At 40.4% G+C, this 22,946-nt stretch overlaps 1 long non-coding RNA gene across 1 annotated transcript in view; it reads left to right on the forward strand.

Annotated features, from left to right (window-relative positions):
• LOC146388544 (uncharacterized) overlaps positions 1-16,004 on the forward strand; it is a 36,315-nt gene extending 20,311 nt beyond the window's left edge. Inside the window, exons 3-4 of the long non-coding RNA XR_014800057.1 lie at positions 14,031-14,151; positions 14,785-16,004. This is a non-coding gene — a long non-coding RNA (uncharacterized LOC146388544). The remainder of the gene's footprint in view (positions 1-14,030; positions 14,152-14,784) is intronic.
• Positions 16,005-22,946: the final 6,942 nt, after the last annotated feature.

Below are 22,946 nucleotides of genomic sequence, written 5' to 3' on the forward strand. Positions count from 1 at the left end.
TTGAGAATTGTGCTAATGCAATCATCAGAACTCAATATAACTGAAAAAATGTGACGTTCTGGTCAAAAGATCAAAGGATGAACATAGTGAAGTAGCGAAGACAGTTTCTTTTTTAAACTCTAGGTAGCCATGACTATAATATTTTCCAATATAGCTGAAAAATATTACATTTATTCTTTTTTTTCAGTCTCATGCTCTACTCACGTCAGTATTTGCATGCCTTTTTTGTGGATTTCCCATATTTAGCTCACTTTAAGCAACATCAGCAGTTGCTGCTAATCCTGGGGTTTGCAGAGCGTATGAAATCCTTCCAAGTAAAAAGTAAAGTCCTTGCCGTTAGACATTTATACTGAATTCAAGGTCAAGTTCAAAGGGGTTTTTTGTATTTTTTATTTTAAAAGCTAAAATCCCTTATTTATAGCATGAGTCTACATCTGTGATAGATTCAAATGTGAGTACAGTATATCATTAGATTTGTATGTGTAACATTTTGGGGGATATATTGGAGAATTGTCCATTTTCTCGTCTTCATTTCTAAGAGGGGGAAAGACTTTATACATTATAAATGGTTACATGTCAGTGAACTATCACTGTCTGGTCACTCTACTTGTGAGGGGCGCACAGGGCAGCCAGTCAGTCACCCAGCCTCTGCCTGACCTCTCCAGTTGCACAGCCAGTCCAGACCAGTATACTGGTAGATCCCTTTAACAGCAAGACAGCAGCTGGCTTGCTGATTCAATTCAACATTTAACACAGTGGGACTTTGCTACTGCCTTCAGTCCCAGGTGTGTGTGTGTGTGTGTGTGTGTGTGTGTGTGTGTGTGTGTGTATCTGTGCGTGTGCATGTGTGTGTATGTGTGCATAAATGATGACCACACAATGGTCGCCCTGTGTGACCCTGTGCATCTGTGTCTGCCCGGACAAGCTCCACTGTCCTGCCTGCCGCTGCAGTCTCTCTTCAGTGTTGACGGCATGCTACAGGTGCCCCGCACATCTGGTGCTTCACACGACCAAACACATCTGCTGAGGCACTGATAAGTTAAATTAAGATGGCCCTCAAAGGAATACACTATCAAAATCGGCAGGAACATAACAGAATGCTTTCAGTTGCTACTCTAAGACGTGAGAGAAGTTAAGTGACTTTTTTTTCTTTTGCTGGACCACAAACGGATTCATTATTTGACCAGGCCACAAGTTCATGACCAGACCTCTGCTCATTAATGAAAGACTGTGTTTGGGGCGGGATTTTGAACAGTCATCACACTGTTATTTCATCTAACACCCCCCCCCCACACCACCACCATCTTTCAGTACCAAACACATTCTGCACATAATCAATGCTCTGTCTAACAACAACCTCTGTTTGCTAACTCTGGACAGGCAGAAAAGTTTGGTTGAAAGAAGCCATTTATAGATGTTTTTGTACGCTAAGAGAATATTTGTGAATCATTTGGCTGCTTCTGAAACAGTGGCACCCTACAGTTGTAGCTGCTTATTTGTGCTTCACTCTGCATACTGCTGTTCAACACATCTTGGCTGCAAATTAGAATATAAACCACTCGCTGGTCGCAAAATAAAAAAAAGAAAAGAAATTTCAGCCCAGCCCATCCCAGCCCAGTTATGCAGTAAGCTATGCAAATAAATCATGTAAGTTAGTTTCATATTTCTGGCAAATAAATGCAACAGACAGATCATCATCTCTGGTTTGTCACACTGAAATGCAGACCAAAGGTTAAGCTGTTCACAGGTGCACTTCCTCCTTCACCTGCATGAATATTTGCATGAATATCCAATGAGGAACCATCATCTGCGCCACCTGTCATACTGATCAGTGAGCAAAGCTTGTTGCATGCTTGGTGTTTAATCTCTTCCTCATTAACCTGTGGAACAGGTTTCTTTTTTAAGATACCAGAACTGCTCGGGGAGAAACTCTTATCATCATGTTTAAATGATTTGTCCAAGCTCAGATCACTTTAAAGGAAGTTTTTGCAGCATCGGTAACAAAATGTACATTGTGTTTTAGGTTGTCATGTCGAGGGGGGCTAAATATCTTTACAGAGTTACATTATGAGGGTGCTATTTTATGCAGAAGATATATTAAAAGGTATTATTAGGTTAAGATTTTGGTTAGGGTTGGTAAAAGTTAGGGCTAGGCAAGCAGAAGTTATGGTTAAGGTTAGTCGAAGTGTCCAACAAATTCATATTTGTCCTGTGAAGTCATGAAAACAAGGCTTTTTATTCGTCTATGTTATTGTAAGTTCCAGGTTTGGTAGGTCAGGTCACAGGACATGACAGTTTGCTGGTGGAATAAAGCCTCTAGGCTAGTGCAAGCCCCTTCTCACTCTGGGTGGCCTGTGTTTACGAGTTCCAGGAGCAGGTCATCACTGTGCTGAGAACATGGTCTGTGCAAGGGGACTGTTATTGGGTCATACCCGGAGGAGCAACCAGGAATTTTTTCCTCGCTGTGCACGTCTTAATGTGTGTGTGTGCGCACTGACTGATGTGTGTTGATTCAGACTTCCTGTGTGCAACAGTGCGGGGGAACTGGAGGTGGGGGGGGGAGCTGACCCTCGACCCTGACCACATGTCCCAGTCTGTTGGTTGATCATCCACACTTCCGCTGTGCAGAGGCTCTTTGGGCTAAAGAAACCTCCAAACTCATCAGCACCACTGTTATAATAAGGATGATCATCAGCAGCATTGTGCAAGTTCACACTTCAAAAAAGCTAGTGAAATGTTTCATCACACTGAATAAAACTTTAGACTCTAGAGCCAAAGTTGACAGTCAAAAAGCAAACTGGTTCACTTTTATGTTTTTTAGCTGTTCTCTTTCAGTATTTCTCCACATATCCATCAGTACTGTTTCCAGTCATTCCTACTAACCAAACAACTATATAGTCACAGATTTATAACTTTAAAAAAAAGCACAAAAAAACGCAAGTATATGTTTTTATCATCTAAACAATGTAAATGGTGCTGGTGTACAAATTTAATGCTGTTACTTCTGTTGGATCAGGTTGTCGTTCTTTATTATTATTTTCTGTTGTCGTCGGTCTGTGATTGATGACACCAAGTCAATAATGGATGTTTCACAAGACTCTTCAGATGCTTCTACTCGTGGAGTTGTTTGAAACTCAATTGCTGATGTGGCTGATGCAGAGAAAAGTTTGAGTGCTTTACTAAAACTTTCTGGGAATGTTTTTCTAACAGTATAAGTGTAAACGGCATGTTGGATTATGGATTTTCCAAATTACCTCTTAAGAGCTACATATGTAATAGCCATTCCATTTTGTGAAGCCATGTTGAAAATCAAATGTTTATAGTGTTAGAGGTCATGCTTTACAGCCAACTTAAAGGCCCAATGTCACAGAGAAGCTAGGATGAGAGATTGTCTTTTTAACTCATCTCCCCACATGTGAATAAGGTGTGAAAATTAGCTTGACTGGTTCCAAAAGTTAGGCAGCACATAATAAAGCAGCACAGATGTTGGAGGGGAATCTGACAACCTGACACGCAGTTTGGACAGTCCATAAATCCCGCTTATGTTTCAGCTCCCATGGCAGTGCCTGTCTGACAGTTGTGTGTCAGTGCTGTTAGACGGTTTTCCACCAATTTGCATGGTGAGTCACACACACTGTAGCTTGTAGCACAGCATATTTTGTCACTTTTTCTTTGTCACTCCCACATATATATTTTTTACTTTCTCAGGTATTTGTAACTTTAAACTTTATATATTTTAATATTTACCAGCCAGATAGCATAGCAAAGTCATTTGGTGGGTAGTTGGTGTTACAGGTGTTGGGCAGATGTTGTCAAAGGAACTGTATTAAAACTGTGCTCAAAACAGTTTAGTAATTTTTATAGGTGTGTAGTGTGTTTAATGGATGATATCTAGCTTGGGTAAAATGGTGCTACTAATAAAAGTAATGGATTTTTAGACTGTTTTAGAAGATACTCCGAGAGATTTTACAAAAGTTTCCAACATATGCAGACAATTGATAATATACTCGAAGCACAAGGTGGGTTGGGATCTGCCAAGCGAGTTAGCATAGCTTCCTGGCTAGCTTGATCTATTTCTTTTTAGCTCCTTAAGGTGACAACAATTAATCATACTGTCAAATACAGTAAATGTTTTCCAATAATAGGTCTACGTGTTTATTTTTAATTTAAAAAAAAAAGGTTTTTCCATTCTAAACTTTTTATCTGTTTTAGCCATTTTCAAACCCCGTGTTGATTTTTCAAATACGAAGACGTTAATAATCAACCACGATGCTTGATCACTGGAGACCTTTTAACCCCCCGGTTTCCCTGGGAACATGCTCATTCCTGTGCTCTCACTCACACAGCAGTAGTCACTGGCTCAGGTCAAACCAACCACAAGGCTTCCTTTGACTACGCCTAATGAGAAGACTATGGTACAGGATTGCAACCAACACAGAGAGGTTTACATCCATTACTTTTCTGCTTATTGGCGAGTGAATCACAGATTATCCAATTATGTACATCTCCGCTTTCCAAGGATTATGCCCACTCCCATTAGTGCACACTATTCTATTAATGTAGTTAAATACAGTTAAATTGTGTAATCACAGAGGCTGCAATTAGTGCAGTATGCTTGTCAATAAAGGGCCTAGTATGTCTGTTGGCAGAGTGCGCTCCCCCTACGACATCCCAATTCCTGTAATTAAATGTAGGGGTCTGCATTTTAGTCTATTCAATTTATTTCGACTTATTGGCCCTGGCATTGACTGATGGGTAAAACAGCGGTGGTGTTTGGCTTAAACAGAGAGGGATCTGGGACGATGTGTGAGCAAATTGTCCTACAACTGCTAGGACAATCCACCCAGAAGGTCAAAGGGCAACACATATACAATCAAATGTAAAGCCTCTTTGCGCTTTCAGACACAAACACCAACGTTTATTTGCTTTCTTTCCTGAATAATATTCCATGTTTTTCCTTCAGAGCCTGAAATTTGCTTATGTGCAAAGCCAACATTTGTAGGTTGTGGGAGTGTGTTTGGAGTGGCATTTACTGTGTTTATTTGGTCAGGGGTGTCAGACAGATTAGCTGGTGTGTTACAGGTGCTATAAAAGTTGTTGCTTTGGACACGGCTCATGAACAGCATAATGACTCTCGGTTCATGTTAATCTCACCCTGCCTGGCTCCATCTTGGGCTGCTGGACAGTTTAGTTGCCAGGCTCAGCCTAAGCTAAGATGACGCATAGAACAGGACAGCGCTACAGCATTACGCCTACTGGCACAGGTTGGGGAAAAGGCCAGAGAGGGAGGGAAAAAAGAAAAGCCTGAACAAGGAAGAAGCTGAATACTATAATCAAGGTCCTTATTTTTTGTAGCTTTTTTCATCCATTACTGTTCTCCTTTTTGTCATATGCTTTCCTGTCTTTTATTTACAGATATTGTAGGTTCAGTTTTTTGTTTTTTGAAATAGTTTGAGATTCAAAAAAAGAGAATGATTTAGTGCAGAGCAAAGGAGAGCACAAGAATATGGAGAAGAAAAGAGTAAAGGAGAGGGTTCAGTTGCTGTCTTCTGCTCGGGGGGAGGTAAGAGTGTTGAAGAGTACATGCTGTTTGTTTTATTGCCCTTTAGAGGGGAAAAGGAACACAACATTTGTGCTGAATACCAGGAAGCACATGGCTTGTACCTTGTTTGTGGATGATATTCAACTCTTTGAAAGATCATTACAGGTCAAAGATTTGCTTCTAACTGTCACCCTAGTTTTCTGGTGCATCTGTCTTCCTCCTAGCTGGCCACTGCCTCTCACTATAACTTTTGCAATTGCTGTCTGTATTATCTATCTCTAGCTCATTCTTCAGTTACCTTATTTTGTTCCCCCTCTTTTTATAATCTTAATAAATTATAGCATGATGAGAGCATCAGACATGGTTCCCTAGTGAAGTAGGGCTTTCGGCCAGCCAGCACAAAGGTTGAAAACTTAGATGCAGTTTAGAACCACAGCGTTTATGAGGCAAACACTGGTGTAATCCAAGTAATTGTTTATTACAGACCTCAACCTATGTTATAAGTAATTACTTTCGGGTGCCCCTGCTCTGTAAAAATCAGTTTTGTTTCCTGTCTGGCTGCCTTAACACCAAAATCTAAGCCCCTCCTTTCAAAATGAATGTATTTTATTGCGCCTTGAGAATGACATTACATATAATTGTTGGTTTTCTGTTAGCTACACGGTTGTAAAATACATGCATTTGCTATTAGGGATCATTAGAGCTTTGATGGTGCAGAGCAATTCCTCAGTGACACTCCATCACCTGTGCCCATAAAATTCTGTGTGCCAAGTCAGTGGGGGAGGATTTTTAAATGTGGCATAGGGCTCTAATAGCCACTTCCTTATGCGAACGGCTGGCCAAATTGCAGTCATGAGCAACGTGCACGACATAGCTCTTGAAACACGTTAAAGTGAGTTAGCAGGGATAGGGAGCACGTGAGGGAGGATACGAAGGACGGGAGACAGGAGGAGAAGGTTGCTATCACAACCTGTGGTCCTATTAGGCCCTCGCTAGCTCAAATCAGCAAGGCTGATGTCATATTCATGCCACACATGCATGTAAGTACTCCTCTCACATGTATACAGTAGGCATGTGTGCAGGGATAGCCAAACGTGTGCACTGAAACCCACACAAACTGTGATTACAACAATCACACATACGCGCACACACTCAGCAGGGGGGGCAGATACCGTTCACACTCTGATTCACTCTGTTGTCCTTCTGTGCTATGTGAAACCGACTGCAACAACAAGTGAGCCTTCAAGTTACTGATACCTGTTCGTTTTTTTTCTTCTGTGTTCTGGGCTTAGTTTCCTTTTTTTTTCTCTTTCTGCCTTTGTATATTTTCTTTGGCCAGTTTCTTATCTCCTACTCTTTCATGTTCACGAAGTAGCTAATAAACAATCAGGGAACATTAAATACAGAGAACATCTTGAGTCGCCCTTCCTTTTGTTGAGAAGCCAGAATTCAAAAGACACACACATACACGGGATCATTCATACACACGCTGATAAAAAAGACTGTATGGATGACTGTGTACAAATACTGTACGCAGAAGTGCAAAGACGCATGTGCACGATTCACACAGCTGCACATGCTTAAGCAAAGCCAGCATCTGTCGCAGATACATCCGTCAGTGCCTTCACATCTGTGTGCTCCAGCTCAAACCTTTGGCTCCAGCCCCCACACCCCGCACACGTTCCCCTCAACAGGTTTGGCCTCGAGCCACCCTCCCTTATTTCTCCAGCTGAGTGATACATACACTAACCTCAGACAGCCTTACAGTCGTGTAGCCTATTTAAAGTATTCCTAACGGGAATGTGATACAGTAAGTTTTATTTGAAACATCTTTTTTAATTAAAGGGGAGACGTGACAATTCCCTATAACTGCAGTTCTAATGGCCTTAACATGGAATGTCTTTTTTTCCCCCACTGTGACACATGTTCAGGGATTTTCTGGCATGCACACTGAAGTAGCAAATGTTGTCCAGTGAAAAAAGTCCTTCATCTGTCTGAAACTTGACTTTTCTTTGTAGCAGCCTCACGGACGGGCATGAGTTAAATCACTGATACTGGCTCCTGAAGCCATTGTTTAGAAACAGTGACTGACATATCATATGCAAATCCAGAGCAGTTTCAGTTGTGAATCTAATTTGGATAGATTTTCATTTTGAGAACATTTTTGATGTCTTTTCAAATGTTGTTGCTGAGGCATCGACAGAGGCTGGGTTTTGACTCCTGTAATGATGTTATCCCTACCCCGCGATCATCAGTCCTGAGAGAGAGGGAGAGGGAAAGATTGCGAACAGTGTAGAGGAAATTGTGCAGAATGGATCCCATTGTCGTAGCCCCACAGGCCAGAGGGTGCTGTCTCATCCAGGAAAGTATCACCATTTGGACTACGCTCGTGGCCAATTGTGTTTTCTTGGGTGTCTGTGCAAGTGTGTGTTTATTTTTCTGTGAATGCTTGTGCGTGTGTGCGTGTTTGGCTACACGTCCATGTACAGTATGTGTTAATGTGTTTCTTCCCAGACATATCACCATGGCAACTGCTCTTTTTGGTTGTTCACATGCGATGTGACACCAGCTGACACCACCACATGAGCATGTGAAGCTTCTTACAAGCTCATTTGTAAACTTGTCTTTCATTATTGTTGCATCTAAAGGTATTTCCATATGTTGGCCGTGCAACCGGGAGCGTATGTGGAATTGCGTATGCGTGTTGGTGGGCGGATGGGTTTGCAAGAGATGGCTAATGTGAATTTATGTACTTGTGGTGAAATTATTACAGATTACCATAATCATATCTGGCTGTGACGTGACATTGATTTCCGGCCAGCTCTTTTTTTATGCATGTCAGCAAACCCATTCCCTCTTGGCTCGCCCTTTTAAACTGGTGTCCATTGTGTGATCGTACCTGGTTTCAGGATATTTGAGCCAAGGGAAAAATCAGCCTTTAATAAGTAAAGGGAAAGATTTAAACTGCCAACATGGCAGTACACTGTTCAGCTGGCGGGCTGCCAGCCAGCGAAAGAAGGATGGGATTAGAACCTAAGCAAAAATAAGAGTGATTTTTCTCCCAGGCCTCCTGTTGACAGCATGTAAGAATGTACATGTGAGAATGTGAAGACGCACTGCACCAACGCAACCTTGCAAAGTATGGAAAACATCCCGATAACAGGCTTCCAGGTCACGTGACCAGTAGCTACATCAGTAGCCACAACAACATTAGGACCCTTACCTATCTTGTTATTCCCCTACACTTTTGCTGCTGTGCTTTACCGGGTGCTAGTAGTTGTATGTTTTGTTGTATGTGAATCACAAGTCTGAGCTGAGTGGAGCTTGTTAGGGAGGAGGCTCCAGCATGTTGGAAAGCACAGAACTAACGGCGCCAACTCCAGTGAGAGAAGAATTATAGCTCCAGCTTCCCTGAAATCAAATAAATAATCTTTCCCTTATTTATTTACTCAGACTCTCTTTCTGATTTGTAGCCTCTTAATTATTCTAATTGAGTAATTGACCATGGTTTTCTTGTCACACTTTGCTTTCCCTCCTTGTACAAACGTCACTGCTGATATTCAGACACACACTTGTCACCTGTTTCTTTCATTTATATCGACGTCTGGATATTTCGTAATTAAATTAATTGCAGCCAGCCGGTCTATAGCAATGTAAATTCATTGTTAGGGCATTTATGCAGCAGCAGGCTTTGCTATTCCTACGCATGAGCACCGACAGAAGCAAAAGCATTCAGTCAGCCTATAAACACGCACACACACACACACACACACACACACATACATTCACACAGGTCCCAAGTAGCAACAGTGTTGCACCTATCAGAGCCTCTTGGCCATGTGTTGAGTGCAATAATGTTAAAGGCAATGACAGGCTCAGCTCATACTCTCAGTAAGGCTCCCCAAGTGCTAGGTGTGGAAAGGTGTCTGGCAAAATGCCTGACCACAGCACTCAAAGAGCACTTTGTCTGCACACCTCACACCCACCGTACCTGCTCATGTTGGGGTAACAGCCCAATGTTGTCACACAGTTGATTTAATAAAATTGGATCCTCAAAATGAGTCTTCTAGTGTTTCAGGGGCGCAATATTCGTAATGGAAACATATACTCCGCCACCCGTACCCCCACTTTGGCTTTACAGGCACCCTTCCAGAGTAAGAATGAGCAGGGGAGACCCGGGTAAACGGATACTTCCCCACTATGAGCCCAGTAGTCTGGGTATGGCACAAGTAAACCCACATCCATTGCAGGCTCATATCTAGCAACAGTCCTTGGCATTGCTGGAGCTCACAGAGTTGTTAAATGATGATTACTTAAACAGAAAAAGTCCCAAATGAAAATAAAGGTAGCGGCAGTGGAGCTGAGGTGTGGCTGTGGTTTTGTAAGTTGGTTTTGGGATTTTCGGGGAATCTGTTTAGTCTCACGTAGCTGAGACTAGTGCACAAGCTTTGAGAATGTTTACAGTAATTACATTTTATAATAAGTCCAAAGCCAAGCTTGATTTACTGAATTTATGCATATTTTTAAAGTATATCAACCAGTGTTCGCCAAAAGCTTGGAATGCAGGAGGATGATCAAATTGCCAAAAGGGTTGGCAGCAGCTGAGCTTGTGAACACAGAGCAGTGTGACATTATTTCCTGGAAATAAATTTACTTTGATGACGCATTTTTAAATAAGACTTAAACACATGAAAATAAATATGAAATGGAAAATATGTTCTTCATACGCTCTGTGTGAAAAACTTTTTTAAGGTGCAAAGACAAGAAGATGCTACTTTTGTAAGAAAAAAAATAAAAAATAGCCTGACTCTGGAGCTCTGAATCAATCAGTGCACATATATGCTATCTTTTATCTGGAAATCTGCAATCACTACTAGGTGTTATTACTCAAAAGGTAATGTATTAAACAAAAACATTATTTTATTTAATTTTTTTTAAACTGATGCATTAATGAAATGCTCTTTGAAGAAAATACTAATTGCATTGCTTTTGCATTAACTCATAACATGACCTGAGATGCTCTGTCAGATAATTACCAGGTAACAAGATAAACCTTAGGCTACAGTTTCACACACTAGCACAAATGCCTATCCTAATGAGGACACACACAGAGAATTGTTCTGTTTTAAGTTTTAACACATAGCTGACAGCAGGCCTGAAAACCAGACCAAAGATCCCTTGACAGCTATCACCACAGCAGTTCTGCTGTAGAAAACAAGCACTGGTAAAAGTGGAGGCTAGAATGCTACAAGCCTAACGTGTTTCCTTTTCTTTATGTTATGATCCTGCCTGTGTATATGCTTGCAAAGAATCAATCTAGTGCTATCAAGAGTTGGTTTTGGCCTGGACACTGTTTGCACTTCGCGGTTATGTTTTTAATCTTTTGTGCAATAAACATAAAATGTATGTCCATAGCTCCAATACTATAGCTCCAATAGTTTTGGACACTACTTTTCTCCTCCCTGCACAAAAACCAAAATAAGTTGATTGTAACACAAGTGTGTTTGAAACCCTCTCCCCAAAAAAGCATGTTTGATGACTTAAATCATACAGGCAAACAATCAATGAGCATATACAATGGCAAGGCAACCATTATCCATCTTTTTCAGTTCAAAGGAGTTCCTTTAAGAGTATTGATCAGATTTTACTGCACATAATGATCACCTAATTGGTTCACCCAAACTGTGCTCAAGGTCACAGTTTCCCTTTTATGGGCATTTTTCTATTGTTTCCTAATTATAACCTTCATCCCCCTGACATAGCTACTAAATAATATTCATTTTAAACCATTTAGCAAAGTCATTAACTTAATATTCTCAATGTTAAATTAGATTTTTTTTTTCCTTGCACAGCATTGTATCCCGTTAGATGAAGATAACGTCCTGTTTGTTACTATCATGGAGAGAGTCGTCCTATTAGTTGACGCCAACATTAGAAAGGCATGAATGGAGCCTTGCTACCAATATAGTCAGAGATATGAAATGCTGATACATTCCTATATTTTCATGGTTTTTCTAGCCCTAAAGCCATTTGGAGATGAGCTAGATTAATTCATCTGTGCCATTTTTTTTTTTTCATTTAACCTGTATTTAACCAGGTTATTACCATTGAGATCTAAGATTTCATTAACAAGGGACACCTATCCAAGAAGGGAGCAACACTGATTCACAGAAACACACATCATACTCAATTAACAACATTAAAACTCACTCACATAAAACACTTGCACACAGACAAGTTAAACTGTAATGATCTCACCAGATCTTTAAACATCTTTACTGTAAGAAGGGCGTGAAGCAAAATTCAGATTGATATGACAGTCGTGTTGATTTCTCAGCTTCATTTCTCATGCGTGTGCAATATAACAATGTATGAAGTATTTATCTACTTCATACATTACAGTTATCTGTAAACTGCAATGAGCCGGATGAGCTATAGTGTCGTCTACATCCTCTGTTGTTGTTACTGCACCTAATTTAGTGCAGTTTGCATGGCATTTTTCTGTAATCACGTTACAGAAAAACATAATGTGACAACAATAACATGTTGTTTTGTAACTTATTACAATTCAGTCTGCTAATTCAGCAATAATGGTCCTAAAATGTGGAATAAATTAGGACGCTGCTCAGCATATTTCTGGCCACTGTTAGGATAGGTGGCATTACACATAACAGACTCCCAGTTTCATGTTCTAATAATATAGTGATTTTATCAACAGATGATGATCCATATGTCTTTTCCACGCTATTCTTCTATATATATACTGTGTCTTGGAGTGATTTCCTCTCTCTTGGAACACACTTTTGCCAGCAGCCACCCAGCATTTTATGTTAGTATGCAGAATATAGCCATTTGCACATTTGACAATGTAACTGCAACATGTTTTTCTTTATCATTTAATCCTTAATGTTACCAGAAATGTCCCTGGTTCCTTCAAGCGCTGCTGTGGCTCAGGAGGTAGAGCAGGTTGTTTAATACGGTTCGTGGGTCCATCGCCGCCTTGTTTGAGAGAGATCACATTGGCCATGATGCTATAAAATATTTTGGTTAGGTTTAGATTTTTTACACACAGATAAAAAGAGAAAGCACAAAGTTACATTTTTATACAATGGAAATGCTTGCAGGCAAACAGAAAAGCCACTAGTGGGGTAAACAGTTTTTTACAGCCACCATAAAACATCTAATGTTGTATAATGTTTAATAATGCGTGACATTATTAAAGTTTCATGTGAAAAGTGTCATTTAAATTTGAAGATCTATAATAATACATACATTGTTACCATCTTAAATTCAGCTCTTTGAGTTTCAGGATTTTGGTTTGTTGCTGTTTAATATTCAAAAACAAAGGGAACAAAGGCAAACGCTGCCACTCATAGATGGCTTCTTTAGGTAAATACACTATGCTTTCTCCCATCTTGTTAAATTGTGCAAAATATTAACACACCCATTTTTTTCCCTTCTTCTGTGTATAACAACACTTATTTTTCATTTTCTCGTTTTTCTATTACCGTAATACTAAATATGATAGCAGCATAGGCATTTTAAAAAAACTACAATTATTAAGCCATGCAGTCAGATTACTCTCACAGGGTGGGGGTAGCATAATGGTCACTTGGTAAACAGGTAAACACCCTGCTGAAATGTGTATTTGTTTACCCGCCAAGGTGTGTTGACACACACATATTGCCACAGGGCTCTTAGGAAGGGGTGGGGTGTCACAGGCTTATTTATGCATCCATGTGTGTGGTACGGGGTCGTTAAAAAACACACATTATGGATGGAAAGTGGGTGTAACAGAGACACCTTTTTAAAATGAAGGAAAATGGTCCTTAACTGCAGGAAAGTTTCCTCAAAACAGTGTAATTTCTAAATCAGGTACTTTTAAAAAATGGTCTTAATTTACACATTTTCATTACAGAAAATTAGGTTGAAGCAGTGAAGAGTCTTTGATCATGTGATTGAGATTAGAAATAACAGGGCTGGCTGTGAGTTTCACACAGCTTGTTCCATAAATGGAAAAAGCTTATTCGCTCCAGAGCAATTTGCTATCTTTAAATGTGTTCATCTTAAACTCGGTCTCTGTTTTGTCCTTACAGCGTGTTCGAATGCGCATGCACGTCCATACATCACAGAGCCATCTCCAGCCACGATGATGTAGATGGATTTGTGAGGTTAAATCTTGTGGCCTTCAACGTGGAGGTTTACTTCCATAATTACACTTTGCAGGGTTATTCGTGTATTTTATGGGTCTGAACTTGTGACCCTGGATGCATCGTGGAACCATTTATGATTTCTATTTCTTTCCCCCCTGTACATGATAAACATCTGCAAACCTCCCCAGAGCTGACGACGATGACAGCTTACAGAGAAAGAGTTTTGTTTTTTTTAAATGAGAATAGCAGAAATCTCTCTTTTCCTCTCTACCTCCCTTGTGCCTTCCCTGTCCTCTTATCCCTCTCTTCTTCTTCACTTCCATGTGTTTCTGTAGTCTTTGGAGTCTGGAGACAGAGTGGGGGGACAGATCCTGCTGCACATCTGAAGTTTATTTGGCCTCCCCCTAGGGAGCGTGGTGAATCTCTGCATTTCAAGGAAATTGCCAGCACTTTTTGGTCAGCTTGGCACACTGTCAAACACACAGTACACACACACATTTATATATATATTCTCACTCCCAGTGGCAAAGTTTCTCCAGCTTTGCAGCCCTCAGCATCCAGTCCATATTATTTTAATATACATTCCTGTTGTTTTAACATTTATGTGAACACACGATGCTTGAATTGTAATTTTGATACCTGGATTTTTTGTTTTTTGTTTTAAAGTTGCACTTTTGAAGGTCATACGTAAAAAAATATATACATTGAGTAAGCTGGTGTCAAAGCAGATCTAAAAGCTGCACAAAACAAATGAAATTCAGATTGAAAAGATCAGATGGATGCTACCAAACTGCAGTAGATTGCTCATATTCTAATGTACAAATACTGTATAACCACACAATAACATACAGTACCGCTGCCAGCTTGCCACGCTGCCATTTTTCTCATTTTTCTTTGTTTAAGTGAGGAACACAATTAGTTGGTTTTTTGTCAGATGGACATGTTGGATTGTTGCCAATGTTTCTACCTCACTCCTACCCTCATTTGTGCTCCAGACTTCCAGCTGGTGGAGGGTGGACACGAAGACAAAAATTATGCCATCTCCCTGCTCAAACACTGACTTCTTCCATTTCCTGCTATCCTCTCTAGATCCAGCACCCATCCCCCCTCTCCCTGCCTCTACTCCCCACCTGGCTGTCATTGAGGTTTCCATCTACGGGTGGTGGGGGCTTCAAATGCAGAGGCAGACAATCAGACGCAGGTGTCTCCTCTAGTGACCCGGATGTACTTATCCCCCGATGCCTGGTGACCCTGACAGGAAGTGATTCGCTGGCCAAGTGACCTCCCCTGGTGGCCCTTCCTGTCCCCGTGTTGCCTCTCAGGAAGGAAGGATGCGGTTTGTTGTCCTCAGGCGCCTCTCTCTCACTCTCCTGTCCTCAGCCTGACGAGAGAAACTAGATTATTGATTCCAGGCTCGTCTCTCCTCGTCCTGTCTTTTTTTTATTCTTCTTTTTCTGTCTGCTCCATTCTTCATCTCTTTCTCTCTTGTCTCAGCACCCACTTTATTTTCTTTTGACATCATCCCTTTCTTCTTTTGTTACTTTTTCCCCGTCCGTACGAGATGTGAGTAAACACTGCGGACACAGGCAAACCGCATCGTCCCCGATCCCATTCAATTACACTCAGGGGGCTAACAAGTCTTTTGATTTATAGGCTCCGCTTTATTTTATTTCTGACACTGATTTATTTATTTGTTTTACTGTTATTTTATTGCCCATGCATTCACATTAAATATGGCAGTCAATTCATGTGGTGGAGAACTTCCAAGGTCAGGCTTCTGGGTTTAGTCTGCTCTAAAATGAAGTGCATGCACACTGCAGATTAAAGACACCATTTGGTCATATTTAGGATGGGAAGGGGACTTCCAGGCAGAGACAGAGACAGAGACCTCACTAACAGCATCAAATGCTGTTTTTGTTGTTCTTGGCTGTAGATTAAGAACAGGAACTTAAACCAACAAGGTGAAAAGGTCATGAAAAATCATTGCCATTGTTTGTTAATGTTGTATCTGTCAAGCAACAATGTCCAGGCAAGGAAAAACCTTATCTCCTGAGGACTTTCACTGCTTTCCAATGTGAGCATAGAGCATAATTTATAATAATTTGTTTGGTGTAACGATGGCGACAAAACCGTTTTTATGTTTTATTATAGTAGAATATTTCTCTTTGTCACTTGTTAATTAACATTTTGTAATTTCTGTCTTCAGGTGTAATAGTTTTATTGTGTTTGGTAATGTGCCTTCAGTATGTTTATGGTTTTAATTATTAAATGCATTAACATCAAAAATAATAAAGTTAAACCTTTTGTGAGCTTGTCCTAATTGTGTCTTTTTGTAGTTTTAATATTATGGGGGAAAAAAAGTAGAAACAGAAAAAGCTAACAGCAGAATATGATTTGTATCAGTTCAGGCAGCTTCAGCTGTAACTTATCTTTTATTGGTTAATGCTTCTTTACTTTCTTTAAATACAAATTAAAATATAATTGTCACTCCCGTTATAACAACTACTATAACAACTAACAATTGTCACATAATGAGAATAAATTTGTGTTTCTAAAACATTTGGATCTAATTAAAAAAATGACTGCAAAAACCAGCAAAACTGAATTATGTCTATCTAGTCCATTCTCGTTTTCTTTGTGTTGTTAACGGAGAAAATAAATGAATTTAGCTGTTAATAGGGTGCTCGATTCTTTGTTTTCTAAACGGCAACATAACGTGTTCCAAAAGAGACGGGAGAATAACAGGACAGCAGGGAGAGAGTGTGAAGTGAGATGCTGTAGTCCCACAGGTGTTTTTCTCTCCTCTGTAATGTCAGTCTGCAACTTTATTGCCACCTAGTGGGAGTGGATGTTTACTGTTTTTAGACCATGGCGGTTTTAATTCATTTATAGCTGTTAAACGTAGATGGTCTATTTAAAGTTTAGGTAAAGCAGTGAAATAATTAAGCCCAGAATAAGTGTTCAGATCAGCAGTTTCTTACCATCATTGCCTATGTCAGCAAACTGCTGTACTGTGACAGTGAATTTTTCCAGCTGAGCTCCTCTGTCAAGTCCTCCAGTAAATCTCCAACCAGTGAGTTCACATCTGGAGTCTGAGTGGGGAGATACACATCAGCAGGCCTTCGGGCGATGAGCTGGGGCTGAGGAGCACATCTCCACAGTTGCAGAGGATCAAGAACACTCAAAATGAATAAATGTCAAAAGGCAGTACTTTTGTAAGAGCGGGGAGGGGGAATACACAAAGGAGCGTAAGGGTACAAGGACAGAAAATCCTGTAAAAGCAAGGGAGGTTTGGCTACATTTGTCTAATTGGTTTTACGTTTGTGTCCACTGGCAACTAATGAAGCGTGTAACTGCTGAGTTTTATGTAATTTCGGCATTTTTCCGAGAGACGCAGAATGCAGAACCACGCGTAGCACATCCTGCCACTCCTTAATGTATTTAACAGATGTTAGGCAAAGTGAATTTGAACCTGTTTCATCCATTTAAAGCTATTTTAGGTTTTCACACTCTAAACGTCAAGCTTACGTTTGAAGATTTTTAAAAAATGCTTTCATCTACTTCTTCCATCTTCATACCTATCTTCCATCTCTTTTAACCCTATCAAGTTATAAATGGTCATCCCTCTGACCTTCACCATTCTGTTTTGTACATCTTTCTTCAGCCATAGCTAAGGAGGTATGCAACATCAAAGCTCTGCTGTGGTCAGATGGCATCTGTCCTTTTAATAATCCTGGTTTTATAACTACACATCAAAGCGTTAAAGGCTAACATAATTGAGTTAACGAGTGTGTTTGGTATGTAACCTGATCCATTTTCCCTGTTAGGACTGTGGTCACAGTGTGTTGACCACAGATAGAGACAAACAGAGAGAGAGAGAGAGAAGGAGTGAGAAGGCCCTAAAGCCTTGCAACAACTGTAGATTCATGCTGTGGGTCTGGCAAGCTCCACAGCACTCTGGGCCAGCACCAAGCTAATGAAAAAACAACACAAGGGTAATGCTGGTGTGGAGCTGGGATCGCAGCACCGCGCACACGGCACAACTGCCCCGGTCAGCACTGGCACTGGCCACAGCGCCAGTTGTCACGGCCTTAATCCTGCCTGCTGAATGACCTCATCATTGCCTGCCTGCCTTGCTCAAATAGCTGCTGTGACTCGTTACAGCAGCAGCAATAGAATGACCTCACCGACTCAACACACTCACACAATCACATGCAAAGTAGGCTAATTGGCTGGTGTAATATCCAAAACATGCAAAACCAGAATAGATTAGACTTCTTCTTTTTTTTTTTTTTTTTAGATCATTTTAATGTTCAGTGTGAGAGTTCTACTTCCAGCTGATAAAGTGGAGGTGAATTAGTTTTATTTTGAGTATTTGGGGTAAAATTTATTCATTGTTTTTTATCATTCAATTTAAGCCCATAATAAAGTTTTGGCAGTAAGAAATGTGAACTCATTGAACTAGTAAATGAAACAGGATGAATACATGTTTGTTTGTTTTTTAAGATTAGAGCTAAAGTGTTGTGAACAAGCGTTTGCCCCCTTCCTTCTTATTTTTCCATTTTTGTCACAGACCATCAACTACATTTTATTAGACAAAGATAACCCGAGAAAATTGAAAATGCACTTTTTAAATGATGATTTTATTTATTTAGAGAAAAACTTTATTCAAGCCTACCTGGCTCTATGTCAGGTAGAAACACATGATGCAAAACACACTCTTCTCTGCAGAATTGTTTTAATTCAGCCACATTGGAGGGATTTTGAGCATGAACGGTCTGTTTAAGGTCATGCCAAAGCATCTCAATTGGATTTAAGTCCAGACTTTGACTTGGCCGGACCAAAACCTTCATTTTGTTTACCTTTTTTTTTCACTTAGCAATTGAGAGACAGACTTGCTGGTGTGTTTCAGCTTATTGTGCTGCTGTACGTCCTGACATTCTCCTTCAGGTACAATTCTTGGTAGAGAGCAAGAATCATGGTTCATCCATTTGGGCAAGTTCAGTCCAGGTGCTAAAGCAGCAAAGCAGCCCCAGACCATCACACTACCACCACCATGCTTGACTGTTTGACTATCGGTGTGATGCCATTTTTATGAAATGTGAGATGGGTTGCTTTTTGAGATCTTTTAGGCTACTTCACTTTCTCAAACAGGTTCTATTTAAGCAGTTTCTTAATTCAACAGGTCTGGCAGTAATCAAGTCTGAGTGCTGCTAGTGAAACTGAATGCACCTTTTCAAAAAGAATGGGGCTAATCACAGGTAAATCATGATTTAACAACAGGGGGCAGTCACTTTTTCACACAGGGCCAGGTAGGTTTGGATAGTTTGCTCCCTTAAAAAATGAAATCATCATTTATGAACTGCATTTTTGATTTAATCTGGTTATCCTGGTCTAATTGTAAAAGTATCTGATGATCTGATATATGGGCAAAAGAAAAGAAGATAAAATAGGACAATCAGAATCAGGGCAAATACGTTTTTAACAGCACTCTATACTTGTTTAAACTTTTCCTTGAGCATCCTCAAAAGTGACAAATACGACAAAACACATGATGCAAGTTTACATTTACTGCACTCGTATTAAATAAGATCCTGTCCTGCACGTACAGCCCAAATTATCATGAACATAGCTATTAACAGACATAAACACAGATGTACCTGCTGTCCATGAACATATATCCACACACAGACACACTTGTCTGTGATGAAAATAAAGAGACACTTGCTCTGTTGGCACCTCCTCCAATCACACAGGCCGCCTCCACTCCTTCATCCCAGCTGTCACAACTGCAAAAACTCTACAAATACACACGCGCACTCTTGCATATTCACACTCACCCACACACACCACTTTTCCTGCTCACACCTTTTCCCGCTCACCATGGCTCTCTCCAGTTGGTGCTCGTGTGCCCACTCTCAGCTGCAGCTTGTATGTAAAGTTTATGTTTGTGTGCATGTGTCGTGTCTTTTGTTGACGTGGTTCCAGCTGCGTGCAGACATGAAGAACCCACCTCTGCTCCTGAAGCAGTAGAGTGGACAAAGAGTTGCCGCCTTGAAGCTGTGAAAAATTACAGCCACCTAAAAGTCAGTCTGCTCTGTGTCTGAGAGAGGGGAAAGTATTGAAATGGCATCGGGTAATTTTGCATCTCCTTGTTGTGAATCTCTGCTTTTTCTCTGCTTTACACACCCTTATATGTTTGCTCCATGTGTCCAACCTGATACAGCTCACCTACTGAGTTAATTTTGGGCCACTGGATCTTATGATTAGTGCGTGTGAAATCACTCCTGTGCTTACTATGCATGTTTTCGTCTGTGTGTGTGTGAGAGTGAGTAAGTGCAACAACAAATGCTTCCTGTTTGACAGCAACACCATGTGCAAGGTCATAAATCTGATCACCAGAGCAGCAGATACAGTGACAGTGTTGCTCGCAGGAAGCACCCTGGATTAGCAAGGATTTATGGGTGGACTTTGGATAACACAACCCATCACTTGTGAATGCACCCAGTATCCTGTTTCTTAAGATGGCAGACTGGGATTTTTGCAAGTGAAAAGAAAAGTGTCTTGATACTTCAAATCCACGAAAATAGAAAATGCTCAGACTGAATTCAGCTTTAGTAACTATCTGCAATTGAATAGGGGAACTGAAATAAGGAGCAGATATCTGGGAGGGGAGTTGGACCTCTGTTAGTGATTATTGCCCATGTGGAGTTTTTTCCATTTTGGTACCCTGGCTCAGACTCTTATGTCTGGATCTTTTAAAGGGTCCAGTGAGGTTTGGGCATGTCTGATTTTCAACACTTCAGATTAAACTTTTCTACAGCTCCCCGAGGCCTTACTAATGCAGACCCCCTGTTGACTTGCAGCAAAATTGAAAAAGAAAAAAACACAACTGTGAAAACTAGAGGTGGAAATTGCATGTGTGACACTGGGATGATGTGGTGACGTCTTTGGAAAGGTAATAATTATCGTTGTCACCTTCGTTTTTTATGATGCCAAGGAAAGAGAATTAAAACATTTTCAGGATGACAGGTTTGAAGCGGGTGCTTGGCTTAATTTGTTTAGCACATTAAAAGAATTGAGGCATTGAAGGACATGATTGTGCCATGGCAATTTCAAGCAGCCTTAGCACATTGTTTCTGCAAAACACCGTTTCTTTGCAATTTCTCAGCTAAAGTACACAAAGGTTCCTTTATTTCTGCTTCTAGGTCAAAATTTATAAGTAGAGAAAAGTTAACAAAATGACCTTACGGCTGCAAAGAAACTGCATTAAAATTCAACTGAAATATCAGGATTTCACATTAGATATTCATGGTGTTAGTCAGACTATCCATCTAAAATATTTTCATTTGTCGTGAACTGGGCCAGAATTAGCCCGCCAAAGGCTGTCAAAGTGAAGAAGGGCATGAATTTTAGACTTTTAACTGTATTTTCAAAGGTTTTACAATTTTTTCTACTGATGAAACTAAAACCATTCATGTCACACCAAAGTAAATAAGCAATAGATAAACAATGAAATAGCAGAAGGTTCCTGTTTTCTATAATATTATCTAATATAGAAATGTGTGATCTTTAGAAACAAAGACAAAAAGAGGACATCAGTACATCTGTTAACAAAAAGTATCAATTTTATAATTGCAGGACAGTCAGCACAAATAGATAGTAGAACTTTTTTTTTTTTTTTTTTTTTTTACAATTTAGGCCCAAAGCAGCATTTCTTTCTCATGCAGAAAAACTGAGATGTACTCCTGAAATTGCACTTGTTTTTTTATTTTAGAATATGTCTAAACTGACATAAAGAGGAGTTTCTCTGACCGTTACAATGCTTTACTCTGTTGGGAAACCTCAGGTCTGTCCTTGGTAATATGGTAGCACACACACACATAATTATTGCAAACAGTCACAACAGCACTCCCTGATGGCCGGAGCCTCCAGCCTCCTCCAGAAGGGCAATTCACTCCCCCACACAGTGCCCAAACCATTAACCCAGCCTCACTTCAAAACATGATATGCCAGAACAAGCCTGATCCACAGAGGCTGACACCCCAAAACCCAGGCAGGACCCAAGTGATAAACTTCCAGCTTACTGGTGCTAGAAACCACAGGACATCCTCAGTCGTCCCTGTCCATACTCCAGTGGATCAAAGCTGTTTTCCTGGCATGTGGAAGCGCTCCTGATAGGTGATTTTAATATTGTGGTTTAATGGTCTATGAATTTGAATTTATTTTTGAAAATCAGACAAAGTGTCGTCAATATTTTTTTAAGAAATCAGAAAAAGAGTCCTAAAATACTGACAGCTAATGGAAACCTGGAACACAGAAAGGAATCATAAGTAATAAATGAAAAAGGTTGGGGAACATCACTACATAACAGTGTCAAAATAATCCAATAATACCTCTTTTTAATGTGTGTGTCCTGTAAGTATAAAGCTGTTTCCCTCACTAACTTATAACATGTGGCAAATGTCATGGAGTAAAAAGCAGGATAAGACTTATGGAATTATAGTTGAAGTAAAGCATTCCTTGAGTATTTAAATATCTATAATAAAAACTGTTCTGTTCATATTATACTTGTGCACTCTTTTTTAATGTTTTTTATTAAAATATATTTGATATAACCACATACAAACAACTAGCACCCACCCATACTTTTCTCTGAGACACACATATACACTCAGTGTGTTTTTCTCATTTAAGTTGCCTCGGGGAGCGAATAAGTGCCAGGCGGTACCAGTCCACTGTCGGCTGCTCTCGCCAAGGCCTGACAAACAGGGGTTCGGGCTGGCAAGATGCCCCCTGCCCCCTCTTGCAGCACTCAGGCCACAGGCAGCTGACAGAAGAAGCAGCCAAAAGATCAACAGTTGCTGTGACTTTGGTTGAGCGACTGGCCAGGCTGCTGCACGCCACCCAGCACACACTCAGGGCACCTGACCCTGAGTAAACTGACAAATGCCAAACATTTGGGTGTGCCTGCAGAGTGATGTGACCCTGAGGGTTCGATGACCTTACTGCACCAGGTACCCAGACACATACAAAACTACAGGTATTATTTTAACACTTTTTCCCCCTTTTTTGTCTGTCTTTCAAGCTCTCGACCAGCTATATTCCACTTGCAATCTCCCACACAGTAATCATCATGGAGCAAATCTAATGACCCTTGCACCAGGGAAAGAGTGCTGTAATTTGTGCCTGATTACCATGTTTATGTGACTGGATGCTGTTTTACAGTGCGCGATACTTAAACAAGTGCT

The sequence above is a fragment of the Perissodus microlepis genome, chromosome 4 (assembly GCF_051167445.1).
Source record: "Perissodus microlepis isolate ML-2025 ecotype Zambia chromosome 4, ASM5116744v1, whole genome shotgun sequence".
NCBI classification, from domain to species: Eukaryota; Metazoa; Chordata; class Actinopteri; order Cichliformes; family Cichlidae; genus Perissodus; species Perissodus microlepis.